Here is a 13817-nt window from a genome sequence, read left to right on the forward strand (position 1 = left end):
ACCCGGTGGGAGATCTTTTTTGTTTTGCATTGCTCTGTGCTGGTGGCGCTGTGGGGCTCCGAAACAATTCGTGTCCCTGGCTCTAAAGGGGGAGGGGGCTGGAGGGGGGAGGAGAAAGGTGGGGCACGGTTTGATCTATTGTATCTTTTTCTTTTCTCTGTATCAAAAGTAATCTCAGATTAGTTAGGAAGACGATAAAATTGTATCTCTGGAAAACTGTAGTGTCGCATGAACTATGGCCCGGCACAGGCATGACCTCACCCTTTCGTTGGTTTGTGTAATGAAGCTGATCCTTAATTTTTTTTTTTTTTTTCCAATCCTGTATGTGGAGTCGTTTTCCTCAGTGATGAGATTTTCGGCCCCACCCCCAAAATGATTTTACACTGGCTGCAGATGAAAGGTTCTTAAGTGATTTTTTTTGCAGCCAATATGGAAGGCTGTGGCACACACTTATTGTGCAACTAGTCCATTGTTTGCTTGTTGTGAAGTTAAAGGTTCCATTCACCGGTGGTTGATCAAGCCCAGAGGTTCCCCTTGCTCCTGTGCTTGCATATGCAAATATCCTCTGGAGGTCTGTAGGAGTTTGAATTGTGTTTGAAGGTGGGATTGTAAAGAAGGTAGTCTTTACCTAAGGTAGTCCTTGGGATTGAAAAAGGATTCACCTGAGGTGGGTGGGTTTTTTCTTTCCCGTTGCTAAGTGGAGCATGCGTTTTAGATGTATTTATAAATGGATATATGTTAATGTTTGTTGTTTTCTTTTGTCACAACCTACAGATCACCTCGGTTCTAAGTGCAAAAGGATTAGAAGGCTTTGTGCTAACATCCATATTAGGTGTTAGAAAACAGAAGTGATTAATGTTCTAAGATGGGTGGGAAGACATAAGTCAAGCCTATGATCAGAGCATATATTGGAAACTCAACAGGTTCAGGAATAAATTTAACATTAAATTTAACACATTTTTAAGGAATCAATGTGCCTGTTATTTTTGAATGATAAAAGCTGACAATTTTAGAGGCTTTTGCATCTATTTTACATTTTAGTATCTTCATTATTTTAAAAGAATAAATTTGACAAATAATACAATGTTTGAAACAGGCTTTAAACTTCTCATGAATGTTTAAATCTTCAAAAATGAATTTGATTTTTTTTAAAAAGTTTGCTCGTAAAAATAATTAGTTTCATGGAAACTGATACACAACTTATACAAATCTCTGCAATGGTCTTTTATTTGTTATCTTTCCTTTAAAGAAGGTAAATTTAACTTCTGTCTTAGGTAAAATACATCTTGCAACTTTCTTCCAGTAACTAACATCTATATCAGTCAGCTTTCATCATCTGCTGTCAGACAACATCTGCTTTTATGGTTTCTTGGCTGGAGCAGAGAGTCCTAGTGGCCTGTGACAGTGCAACATGACCATCACACCTTTGATGTCCTGGTACAAATCTTAGGTCTTGAGGACAAGTATCAAGATACGAACTTTCTTCAAAATGTGGTTTTTGGCTATCTTCTATCTCTGAGACCTGATTGCTAAGTCAAAGGTTGGCATTTTGGGCATGGTTTATTCCAATGGAAATAGTGCCAGTTGTTGTTGAATCTATTAGAATAGTTATCAATCTTAGAACATCACTGGGTTATTTAATTCTGATACAACTTTTTTTACATCATATAGACCAATGTTCAGTTTGCTCATCCATGGACAACAGTACTGAGCAAATGATAAACTGAGGTACTTACTGAAGGTAATTTCATGCTTCTGCTCCTCTTGTCATCCTGGACCACAGAAGTGATGATTTCTTGTGACTGCAGCCTCTGCACATAGGCCATGAATGAACTGATTGCCAGTGATCTTGCTGCTCAGAATCAGTTCTAGCTCACTGATGTCAGCAAGAACATGAATGCTGACTAGCAACTTGCTTCTCACTTGCTCTTCTTTCTCCCCTTTAGTTGGGGCTACTCTTAAAGTTTGGTTACGGTTTTGCAGCTTTGAAGTTGCATCTGATGGAAGTGTCTGTTCTCACTCCTATCAAGAAATCACAAGGTGAGAAGAGTGAAGTGCTGATCTTTTGCAATTCAGCAGTTTCCTCACTTCTTCTTCCTTTTTGAGCCATTGTTGAACAAGAAATAGTTCCCAGCAGATGCGTTGCCAATAAGGAATAAGATTAAATTAGTTAAGATTTTTCATCCTCTCAAAGCTAAATAGCAACTTATTTACCTCCTGCATCTTCTGCAGAAATGCCTGGAAGATTATTGGGGAAAATTACTGGGGGGTGGCTCTATATTTGTGTGTTTTCCCCACCCTGCTCCTTCTGAAATGAGAAATGCCACATTTCTTCTAAAGCAGAACTTTTTTTTTCTGTGTGTTTCTTAATTTTCTCCCTTATATATCCCTCCCTTTCTAAGATGGCAAAAGTAATGTATTTTTCTCCTAATACAGTATTTCTTTTACCCAGAAACTCTATATAGACTCCAGACACCTTTCAAAGATATTTGGCTCTCTTGGCTTAAAACTATTTGAAACACATTATCCTTCTGTAAACCTGTCTAATCCAAGAGCTTAACTCAACCTGAGTGACCAAAATGTTTTGTGCCTTCATGACATTCCTCTTACCAATATTCCTAGTGTTATATACTCAGGTAACAGCCACAGTAAAAACAGTCACAGTCTAAAAGAGTCGTAGCAGTGCAGATGTGTAGATCCCAGGCAGATGTAACCAACTTCCAAAGCTAACCAATAATAATGTGAAGACAGTTTCCCAGAACTGTTCTGTTGGTGCAGAAGAGCACTGTTTGAGACTCAGTTCAAACAAAAGCTGTACCTCCTGCTGCATTCACTCCTAGGTCATTGTGTTCTCTAATTTCCTAAGCTGATAACATACCCTGGTGCCTGGGACTCCTGTCTGTTCCCTTTTGAGGGTTCTAAATTATTCATTGTCTTTGATTCAACAATGTTGGGAGGGGGGAATAGTGGTGGTTATCTTTGTTTGACACGTTTTGACATAGCCTTGTTTCTCACCTTTCTTACTTCCTGACTTTGCTAGCTTAGTTCTCCACATCAAACTTGTCAGTGTCAACTTCTAGCAATGAATACTTACTTTAAAACTTACTTCAAGGATCACCTCTTTCCCACCTGTGAACAAAGGACAATATATTACATGCCTCTCATCTTCTAGAAAGTTAGGTCCCTCCACACCTCTTCCAGAGTGATATTTGTATGACTTGCCAGTGTTATGAAATAATGTGCTTTACCTCCTGTATGCCAGAGGAACTATGTGCTATGACTAGCACATCCATCCACCTTTTAGCGTTTTTTATATTTTTCCTCTCTTATCAAATAGTTCAAGAAGTTAATTCATGTTGTAGTGAAGAGACAATTGTAGATTTTAAATGCTTTAGTAAATATACTGGGCGAGGAATGTCAGTGCTTTGAAAGAGCATATCTAGCTGTTATGAGCAACAAAATATGCCTTGGGACACATGTGACCACATACCAATGGCTTCAGGTCCCACGGGCTTCTTTAAACTCTTTGCTAAGTCACATTTCCAGTATATCATGTTACCACTAGACTGTCCAGGAGCAAGATAATACCAGTACTACAAATTTCCTAAATAGGAAAGTTTGCTCATCAATTCTCTACTGATAATAGCCAGAGTCTAAAATTGGTGGTGAGAAGAGTGCTTAAAAAGTAAGTATGTTTGCTAAAAATTATTCTTTCTGCTTATCTCCCAGTATAAACAATGGAAAGATGGGAACTGCCAAATATTATATGAGTCCTAGTCTTAACTGGTTGTGTGGGAAGTTGGGATGCTGTTATGGAGCTCCTGCATGGTAAATGCTGAGAGCCATACAATACCACTCAACAGAAAACAACAGCTACATATGCAATGTCTACTGCTTTGAGCACCAGTAAAAACAGTAAAAGCTCTAAACGTAGTTCACAGGAATTCAGACTTGGAGCAGATGATTGAAAATGTTGGGATGCTGACTTTACATCTTCTGCTGTTGAAGACAACCTGGATCACTTTCGTTAGGGAAAGGAAAAAGGAGTTAGTTTTTGCAATGCTTTGAGCACTGGAATTCCCAGAGGAAGAGGGAAAAGAGAGGGCTGGATCTCGTCTCTGCTCCCAGGACTACCTCATGGATTTTACTCAATAATGTTTAAATGTGAAATGTAGGAAGCCTGAGGAACAGTGAGAAGACTGCTCCTCCCAGAGCAATCTTCTTTTTGTCAGGTTCAATTCTGGTTAATCTGGGACCTGTGCTTACAAGTGCATGTTTAGATGGGTAGGCAATGGCCCTGTGTTAAGGTGGTATTAACTTGCAATTCACTGCATTAACAGTCAGCTGTGCTGCTGAGTGAATTGGAATCCCTGTATCATAAACACTTCATGTAGAACCTCTTTCACCTGCCTTTAGATGAGTATTGTTAAAACTGTAATTCTAGCCATTGAGAATAACCAGGTCAAATAAATCACAGCTTTAAAAAAAACCCCAAAGAACAAACGGACACCAACCAATCAAACATCAAAACAACCAAAAAGCTAAATTTTTTATTTCTGCAGTGATATAAATCTTATTTTAAACTTCACTGAGTATCCTGATCAGGTGTCCATCTTCCTCTTATGACTAGTCCTCATCTAATCAGATAAATCCCATGCCCCTGTGTTTGGTAATACTGACCTGTGCATCATTTAGGTGATGAAAAGTTAGCTCTTAATCCTCACTTCCTTTCAGAGCTTTAAGAAACTTACTAAATGGAAGCAAGACCTCCCTGGCCTCACAGGGGTATGTGTCTCGGATATTCCTTAGCACAAGTAAGAGTGAGCTTTCCATGTTTGTTCAAACTGGCTATAAAATCAGGTGACTAAGATCTGGGCCTTTTGGCATTACAGGCATCCCTAAGGTCCTGTATCTATTTACTAAAGAATCTTGGTGCTGCCATAAGCTGATGACTTAAAGGATAACTTCTTGAAATGGTCCTTTTATCTGACAGATTTTTATCTGTAATGCCAGGCATAGACAGGGCATGTTACCTGGATGTATTTGTTCGGAGTTTTTTCCTCAGGAAAATTTAAAATTTAATTTAAAGTGTTACAATGCAGAGCACTTTTGTTATTTGTGATGGTCTCAAAGGTATCCGTACAAGACAGAATATCATGATGACTTTAGACAACATGACTGTTTATTCACAATTCAGAAAAGTGCCACAATCAGCATGTTTTAAGGAGAAGACATGCTGGATAACAGGTGAAAAAAATACATCTAATGACTCTTCATATACACCTTCTGTTTAGCCCATATCCATTTATAATCACAGAATGAATGAAGATTCTGTAAGAAAGTATTCTGATTTCTTTTGTCGTTTCTGAATCTATTTCCAAACTAAAAATTGGATATCGCAGGAATCTGTGGGAGTTGAAAGCCCTAGTCAAGAAGACTTCCAGATGAGCTACTTTAATGTGAGAAACTGTTTTCCTTCCCATCTTACATGTTCTCCCTTTTTTTTAAATTAGGTCATGTCCTTTGTGATAACAACCTTCTTGAGTTGCTTATAAATCAGATGAAGTTCAGTGGTCTTGGCACTTGTGACCAGTACCAGGCTTGTGCACAGAGTCCCGTGTCAATGACAGGGCTCTGTCATCTTCTCTTGCTCACACAGGCAGAGTGTCAAACGGCTGTAAAACTGACGCACTGCTCAGTAAGAGAGTTGAGTGTCTTTATCAGACAGGGCGAGGGGCTGAAAGTCTTACCTGCTTGTACTCTTAAGTGATTTGAGAAATCACTTTCCTTTTGGCTTTCTCAGGTTGCCCTTACAGAAGATGTGGGGATTTCACTGGGTGGGGTGAGAAGAAAATGCCAATTATATCACAGCACCTGCATTACGACAGAGAAGACAACCTAATATGATGTCTCTGTTTTTCTTCTCAGGGTGACTTCAAATTTTCATCTAAGCAAAAACACTTTCCCTCTCAACATCTGCCCAACTCCCACAAGTTTTTTGCATTCTCTAAATGTTCAAAAACCTCAGAAAATATATTTTCTTCAGGTTAACCCTGTCAGAGTTTTACACTTTTTATGCCTCTGATGCTATCATTTAAAGATATATGTACATCAAAACAGTCTTATCTGATCAGATTTATGTTCAGATCTAGCCTCCTCTGCTGGATATTTATAGTCAAACTCAATTCATTAGGTTTGTTTGTTCTTTTCACTAATACAGCATTATTAATTTATGCTTTCTGGAGTGTATATATAAATGTTTAGTTATAAATATGATGATGATTAGTTTGTATCCTAGAAGACAAACAGTATCTTTAGAGCATTCACTCATGCTTAATTCAGAAGTATAAATCAAACTACAGTGTGTAAAAAAAAAAAAAATCCTCTTCTAAAATTGAAAGCATATTTGTGTTCTTGCAAACTTTTGAAATCCAAAAGCTGAGTTATTTGTAGTTTTTTAATTTCTTTGGAGAAATGTATTTACCTTAAGATGGTATAGCCTATATTAGGTACTTAATAACACAACTGTATTAATTTGATCTGAAATTCAGAATTCACTCACACTGTAGGTATGTAGGTAGGGCTCACTACCATTAGAAAAAAAAATCTAAACATATGTGTTGGGAAATACCTCTTTATATCAAGATGCAAGTATACTTTCCTGCACCAAAAGACTTCTGAAGCCTGGCTAATTCCTGTCCAGGTGTAAGTCAGTGTTGTTGTCTTAGTTGTCTGAGGCAAACAGACACCCTACTTTCATTCTGATTCAGGAACTGCAATTTAAAACAATTGGCTTTATATAGTAACCTTATTTAACATCAGCAATGTAGTTCAGAAGTTATGAAATACTTGATTGTACTAACCAGAAGCTCTGGAGCACTTGAAACAATTTGTCATAGATTGACTTGCAAGACAGGATTTCTATCTTAAAAAATTAAGACATTAGAGCATATGTCTTTCCCTGAATTGAATTTGCTGCATATTTGCATTTACATAGAGCAGTGCAGCTAACAGCTTAGGAGTAAACTTTTCTAAAGTTGTGCAAAGGCACATACCTTGTCTTCAGTTTATCTCTTTACCCTGGGTTGGGGTGCGAGCACTGTGGCAGCCTAAGGTTTATGTAGTGGTGTGATGTGTGTTTGTGGTGAGGGATTTTTTTGTTTGTTTTTAACTTAATGGTCAGTTGAAGGATTTGGGACAGTGGGCATTCCCGTTTACAACCATGATTTCTCTACTTCTGTTTTCCTTTTTTAGCCTTTTACCTTATCCTATGCAGAATATCAAAGTAATCTATGATTCATGAATTAGCAGTTGTGTTCACAAGAGAAGGTGTGGCTTTTTTTGGGTGTTTTTTTTGTTTGTTTGTTTGGGTTGTGGATTTGCTTGTGCTTTTTTTGTTTGATTAGTTGTGGGGGTTTTTGCAAGAAAAACATAAGGTTTTTTGCCCTTCTGCTGGCTCTTCTGCTGGAAATAATACAGAATCATATGATTAAATTCACTTGACTCAGGAATTATTCATGTGTTATAATCTGATATTTGCAGAAGTCCATACCTAAATAAGAGGTGCCTAGCCAGTCTGTCCAGCTCAAATTGTGTTTACCTAATGAATTGTGATTTTAATATTATTATTGTTTTGTATGGCAGAACAGAAAATGTTTTGGATAAAGATTTAAAAAACAAAACAAAACAAAACAACAAAACCCAGAACACAAAGTCAGACTTTTTTTTTTTTTTTTTTTTTTTTTGGCCCCCTTCATCTTATTACTTAATCCTGAAATATTATTTTGTGAAATCAGTTGCTGATGAAGATGACTAAACCAAGAATTCAAGGTGTGTCTAGCAGAGTATTTTAGAGGGATTACACATTATAGCATAAAACCGTAAAGGAGAAACTCATAAATCACTTTTAACCCTTATGATTCTTAGGATTTCTGAATCCATTAAAACTTAAACAGGGAAATACATATTTCAATACAGAGGAGTCTCTGCCTAATTTGTGTCTTTACCACTGCTGTATTTAAGAGAATAACTGCTTCCAATATAATGTGTTTTCCCTGGACACATAAAAACTCGAGTCTCTGGAACAAGCCATATAAAGGAAGCTCATTCCTTTCTGACAGTACAGAAAAACTTCCCTCAGACCCTCTGTGCTTTCAGATACATTTTAGGCAAGAGAAAGGCAAAATGGGCTCTATCTATCCAGGTAATGCTGGGACAAATGTTGTGTTCTGTAAAATAATAATCCTAAATTGTTCATTCCTCTTGCACTTTCTGATCCTCCAATATAGGTATTGCCTCCACTATCTCTAAGGCTTAGCTATCGCTGGAAAAGTAGGAATCTGGCTATAGCTTTTGCTCTCTTTACGTTGTCTCTTCTCTGTGAGAGAATTGCTGGCTAGTGACTTTTCCTTCTCTTTTAAATACGGCTCAGTGGCATATCCAAAAAGTTGAGGTTCAGCTTAGTTTCCCTGAGGTTGCTGGACTCGACTTTTGAGTATGTATGACTGAAAACATATCCCTAGAGAAGATTACACCATTAAATTTGCATCTAGATCCTTTCACTTGTGGAAAAAAACATTGCCTGTTATATATGTACTTGGAATTATAAAACCCAACCCATACAGAGTGATATGTAATCAGTCTGAAAGCAAAAAGAACTCCTTCATTTATAGCCTAAGTCAGGCACGAGTCTTGTAGGCAAAAGTTCTAAAATATAGCATATGACAGTGTTACTATTTTGGGTGTGTATTAAATTGCATATACAGTTGTATAATTTTCAAATCCTTTTTGCACAGCTTTTATCGTTCAGACTGTTGTATTCTGCAGCTTTCACAAACTGGATCACGTGAAGAAAGAGGGTGGTGGCTGTAAACTGCAGATAGTGGGGAAATATAAATTTTAACATGGATCTTTCCTGGTGGCTTTTCTTCTGATGTGTGCAGATAGGCTTTTCTCTGAGCTGTGAATGGATGGATGGAATTCCCACCTGGTACTCAGTGCAGCTTCATAAGCAGCGGTGCCGATACCAGTGAGGGGGCAGTGCAGCTACGGAGGAGGAAGAGCGGGTGGCAGAGCAGGGACAGGGACCAGTGTCTTAAACCCGCATTGTTACCAAAGGCAACACAGCACAAAGTGAGAGCCTGAGAAATGACAGAACTCCAGTTCGTTTCACCCTGTCTTGGTTTTGTTGGCATTATCTGCTGCAAAATACTGTTGCCTTGGGATTTCCTGTGTGTAGTTTTAAAATGTGAAACCCGTTGATCACATGGTAATTCCTTATCCAGTTTTAAGTACAGTCACTTGTGACAAAGCATTAAAACTTTGCACTGTGTTGCAAGAACTTCAGTGCCTCTGTTCGGAATGCTGAGGATACAACTGGTTCTGTAATGCTGCGCTAGCGGTCATTTCTAGTAAGATACTGCTCGTGAGAATAGAAGTTGTTGGGCTTGTAGTGGAAAAATTACAGGCTTATGTTTAGCAAAAGCTTCTTGTCTCACCAGGCTGTTGTATCTCCAAATTTAAAAGTTTTTTTTGGCAGTTTTGGAATCTAAAGGATTATGCTTACTTACATTCTATTGAATAGTAACTGGAATATGATATTAAATGCAGTAGTATCTCATCTCTTGGTATTCTGCAGCGTAAACTGAAAGTGTTTACAAAAAATAAAAGGTAGCTGAAAGATTTGACCATGTAGTACATGTACCAGAAACAAAAATTTATATATATACATTTGTGTGTATATATATATAAGACAAATTAATCTCCCCTCATTGAGTCAAGAATTATGGAAGACATTTACTTGGTCACTACTTCAAATTATTATTCAGAGAACTCCAAATAAGTTTTGTACCTACTGCATCTCAACCATGAACACCTGAAATAACTAAATGAATATATCGTACCATTCTTTTGAGATACCAAAGCTATGAAACACTAAATTATCTTTCGAAAAAGTGGCAGAAGTTATTACAAAGTCATTCTACACCAGTTTTGTGGTGTGGTGACTGAACTGTTTATGTGTGACAGTTCCATTATCTCTTTTAACACAGACAGTTGACACAAGTAAATAAGGTGAAATTCACTGTGCATTACATTATGGTTGAAATCTTCATGCTATTAAGATAATTCCTGTATGCATCTACTTACTATTGTAATGTGACATTTTATAAAATAATGAAGAACCTCTAGTGTCATATTTGCATACATTTATCTCATTTAAATTCAAACTCCAAGTATCTCTCTGAGATTATTTAAAAGAATATAGCTATCTGTAGTGTTGTAAAACACATATAAGAAAGGTGGTTGTGAAGTAAACTTGAACAGTAGTATCACCACCAAATATAGAATGGGAATATACATTAAAAATCCATTAAAGCTTATCCAGATATGGTAATTTCAGAATGTGCCTTTTTTAATACTTGAGTATTAAAAGTGTGTGTGTGGAGGGGAGATATCACTGACATTTTTTTTATCAGTTCAGAATAGTTAGCATTTATGGAGATTAAAAAAACCCAGATCAACAAAATTTCTGTATAGATAAATAATGAGTTAGTAGAAGGGTTTAAAATAGTCAGAATGAGAAAAATTAAAGATTGCAAGTATTTATGAATATGAAAGTCAGTGCATAGTTTAGTATAGTACAAAATACAAATAAATCCTAATACAAAAGAGGAGAACAAAAATGGTTTAAAAAAATTTGTTTTAGACATTGAACATCTGTCTCCTAGAGTTTTATATCCTTAAAACATGAAATTGCTTGATTTCAGAAAGCACCAAAAATGATACAGGATTTAACCTGTATGGACTTTATGTGCAGCTCTTTTGTGATGATGACTGGTGTTAGAATGGGAGACAATATTAAACTCACGTTTAAAAGGCCACAGTTCATGCATAAATAAATGACTGGAAGCCTTTCTTTAACTCAGAGAGGTCTTAAGCTGCACAATTAAATAAATACTAAAATTTGTAAAAACTTCTCAAATGGTACACAAAACCTGCAAACCAAAATAGCAAGTTAAGTTTTTGGGCTTCACAAACCTGAGTTAGATGAGAGCAAAAGAGACCCCTGTCTGTAGCTTCACGGAGCAGGTTGTTGAAAATTTGTCCCCAGTGCTCAATCTGAATTTAATACTTTTGAATGTATATTGAAATGGTTATATTTACCAGCTACATAGCTGATATGCAAAGTGCTTTCATTTTAATAAAGCTTGTTCTTTCAATTGTTTTGAAATCATAAAAAGATGAAGCCTTAAAGAAATTACTCAAAATGTTTGATCTAATTTCAGCCATTTGGAAAAAACAAACAAACAAAAAACAAACAAACAAACAAAACAAAACAAAAAAAAAAAAAAAAAAACAAACCAGAAAAACAAACCAAAACCAACCAAAAAAACCCAGCAGTTCAAAATGCTATATTCATTATATTTCAGTTACTTTACCTTACAGTTCAGTTATTAAAATTTGCACTTTGGTTCACCAAATTAGTTTACACTTACTGATCTTTTACTGAGAGCCTGCAAGGAGTATTTTGGTCATTATGCAAAACATACCAATTCTACATTAACTGCTGTCATAGTGCCGCACTGATGTAATGTGTGCATTTTGGTAAAAGCTACAAAATTGAAAAAGCTAAATATTCATGCATATTGAAACTGAAAGAAAAATAAAATGGAAACATCAGTCTGTTTGTCCTATACCTTTTCCTGTTACCACCTTTTACAAAACAGACATTAGGGCTGATGTTGCATTGTTTTCAAATACCACACTTACTAGCAAATTAACTTAGTTAATTTTGAGGACTAATCATCTTCTGCTACAAAATATTTAAACCCAATCTATTTTATTGGCAAAACATTAAACTCTGATGAGTCCAAGAGTTTCAGGCCAACACTCTTTCTTAATGCATTCTGTCCTCTTTGTATCCAAATGTTATTGTCCTTTCTGCTTGCTCTGCACTTTTCTCAAGCCTGTGGCAGGGTTAGAAATGCAAAGGTCAATTAAGGATAAGTTTGAACTTGATTATTCTTTCTTTATAGTTCAGGGTATTTTCAATACTTTGCTTTTCATTATGTTCATTATGTATTGTTTTCCTTTCATCAGTAAAAGTGGAGAGTTATATTTAATGGCCTTATTTTTTGCTTAGCTGCCAGGTGTTTCATTTTCATTTAACGTTTTAAGTCAAAATCAATCTATGATGGCATATTGCTTTGAGTGCTTTTTTTTTTGTCATCACCTTATCTGTCTGCTAATTGGATAAACTAAATTATTTAGTATTTCTGGAAAACTGTGTAGATGTTCTATGGGCAATTTATTTTAAGATTTTTTTTTTTAGTTAGTGTGTGTTTTAAGCTTTAAAGTAAAAAGCAATATAATGCTTAAACATTTGGCTCTGATGCATCTACTGAAATACAAATGAACACAATGATATTGCTTAGTTCATGCCACTCGCCTTAAAAAAAAAAGAACACCCCCCCCCAAAAAAAAAATCTCCTAAAAAAAAAAAAAAAAAAAAAAAAAGACTCATTCTGCTTAGCAGCTGTCTTCCACTGCATTACCCATTTGCAATACAGATAGAATTTCTGGTCCCAGAGAGGTTTTGAAGCCAAGTGACTTGCAAGTTAGACAGTTTGGGAGACCTACACAGAAGACACATGCAAATAGTTGGCTTGAAACTGCTGCTAACAACTGCATGTAGTAATATTTCATCCAGTAGTTGCTCAAGGTTCAGGCTGGTGGTATTATTATTATTATTAAAGAGGAGATGAGATTTAAAAAATAGCTTTTGTTTCTATTACAGAGATTTTTACAATTGTTAAACCAAGGTTTTTCTAATTTATTTTTTTTTTTATATCTATGTCCTATTTCTTAAAGTTCTATTTCCCAAGAGTAGTATGCGATAAAGAACAAGTTCTGTCTACCGATTCTCATTTATCAGTACGAAACTACAGTATTTTGCTTTAAAAGTGGAGGGACACTTGAATTCAATCAAAACACAACCTCCTCACATTTTAAAACAGAAATAACTTCAAGAAAGTGGCTTTTACTTTAGGACTGGAATTACCCAGTGCAAGAAGCTAACCTAGATGAGCAGGTGGATTGTTCCTTAGCTCGGCGGCTCCAGCCCCGGCCTGGCGGGAGCGGAGTTTGACTTTCCCGTGGCTGCGCTGGGATGCCCTGGGGCGGCACGTGCAGGCAGCGCTGGGACCGGGGAGGCTCTGCCTTCCTATCCCCTGCTTATCGCCGGGTAGTGCATCCATTTAATCGACTCACCGGGATGTAAACGAGCTAATGTCCCTAATGCGACATGCTCAGAGTAGTTCTACCCTTTGCCCGGGATGAACTCGCTTGAGCCGGTCACTGCTAATAAATCCACGCAAGGGTTAAACCAGTTCGCGTGTCTCCGCTGCGCTGCCCGACCAAGTTTGTGAAAGCCTCAGAAAAAGGCGCTAGAGATGAGGTGGTGGGGGCGCCCGGTTCTTACGGTTCTTCCCCCTTTTTCGGGGAGCTGCCCGTGTGAAGGCGCACTCAGTTGAGCGGTGCGGGTGAGGGGCCGCGGGTGCGGGGCCGGTCCCCGGGGTGGGGGCGCTCCCCGCGCTCGGCCCTCGCCTCAGCGCGTCCGGGTCGGGGCGAGTTCAGCGCCCGGCGCCGCTGTCCCCCGGTCCGGCCCCCGAGCGGCCGGAAAGGTCGAGGCCGGCAATTCCCCGCCTCTGTCGCCCAGGTTTCCAGGAGCTGTCAGGGTCAGGGTCAGGCGCGGCTGTCGGGGACGCTCCCCTCAGTGTGGAGGATTTGGGGCCGCCTAAACCTCCTCACCGAGGCAG

At 37.8% G+C, this 13817-nt stretch overlaps 1 protein-coding gene across 1 annotated transcript in view; it reads left to right on the forward strand.

The window, feature by feature from the left end:
- EPC1 (enhancer of polycomb homolog 1) overlaps positions 1-13817 on the forward strand; it is a 65324-nt gene that overhangs the window by 1781 nt on the left and 49726 nt on the right. The window lies entirely within an intron of this gene.

This window comes from Empidonax traillii, unplaced genomic scaffold (assembly GCF_003031625.1).
Source record: "Empidonax traillii isolate 1590-97213 ecotype Southwest subspecies unplaced genomic scaffold, ASM303162v1 scaffold280:size897971, whole genome shotgun sequence".
Lineage (NCBI taxonomy): Eukaryota > Metazoa > Chordata > Aves > Passeriformes > Tyrannidae > Empidonax > Empidonax traillii.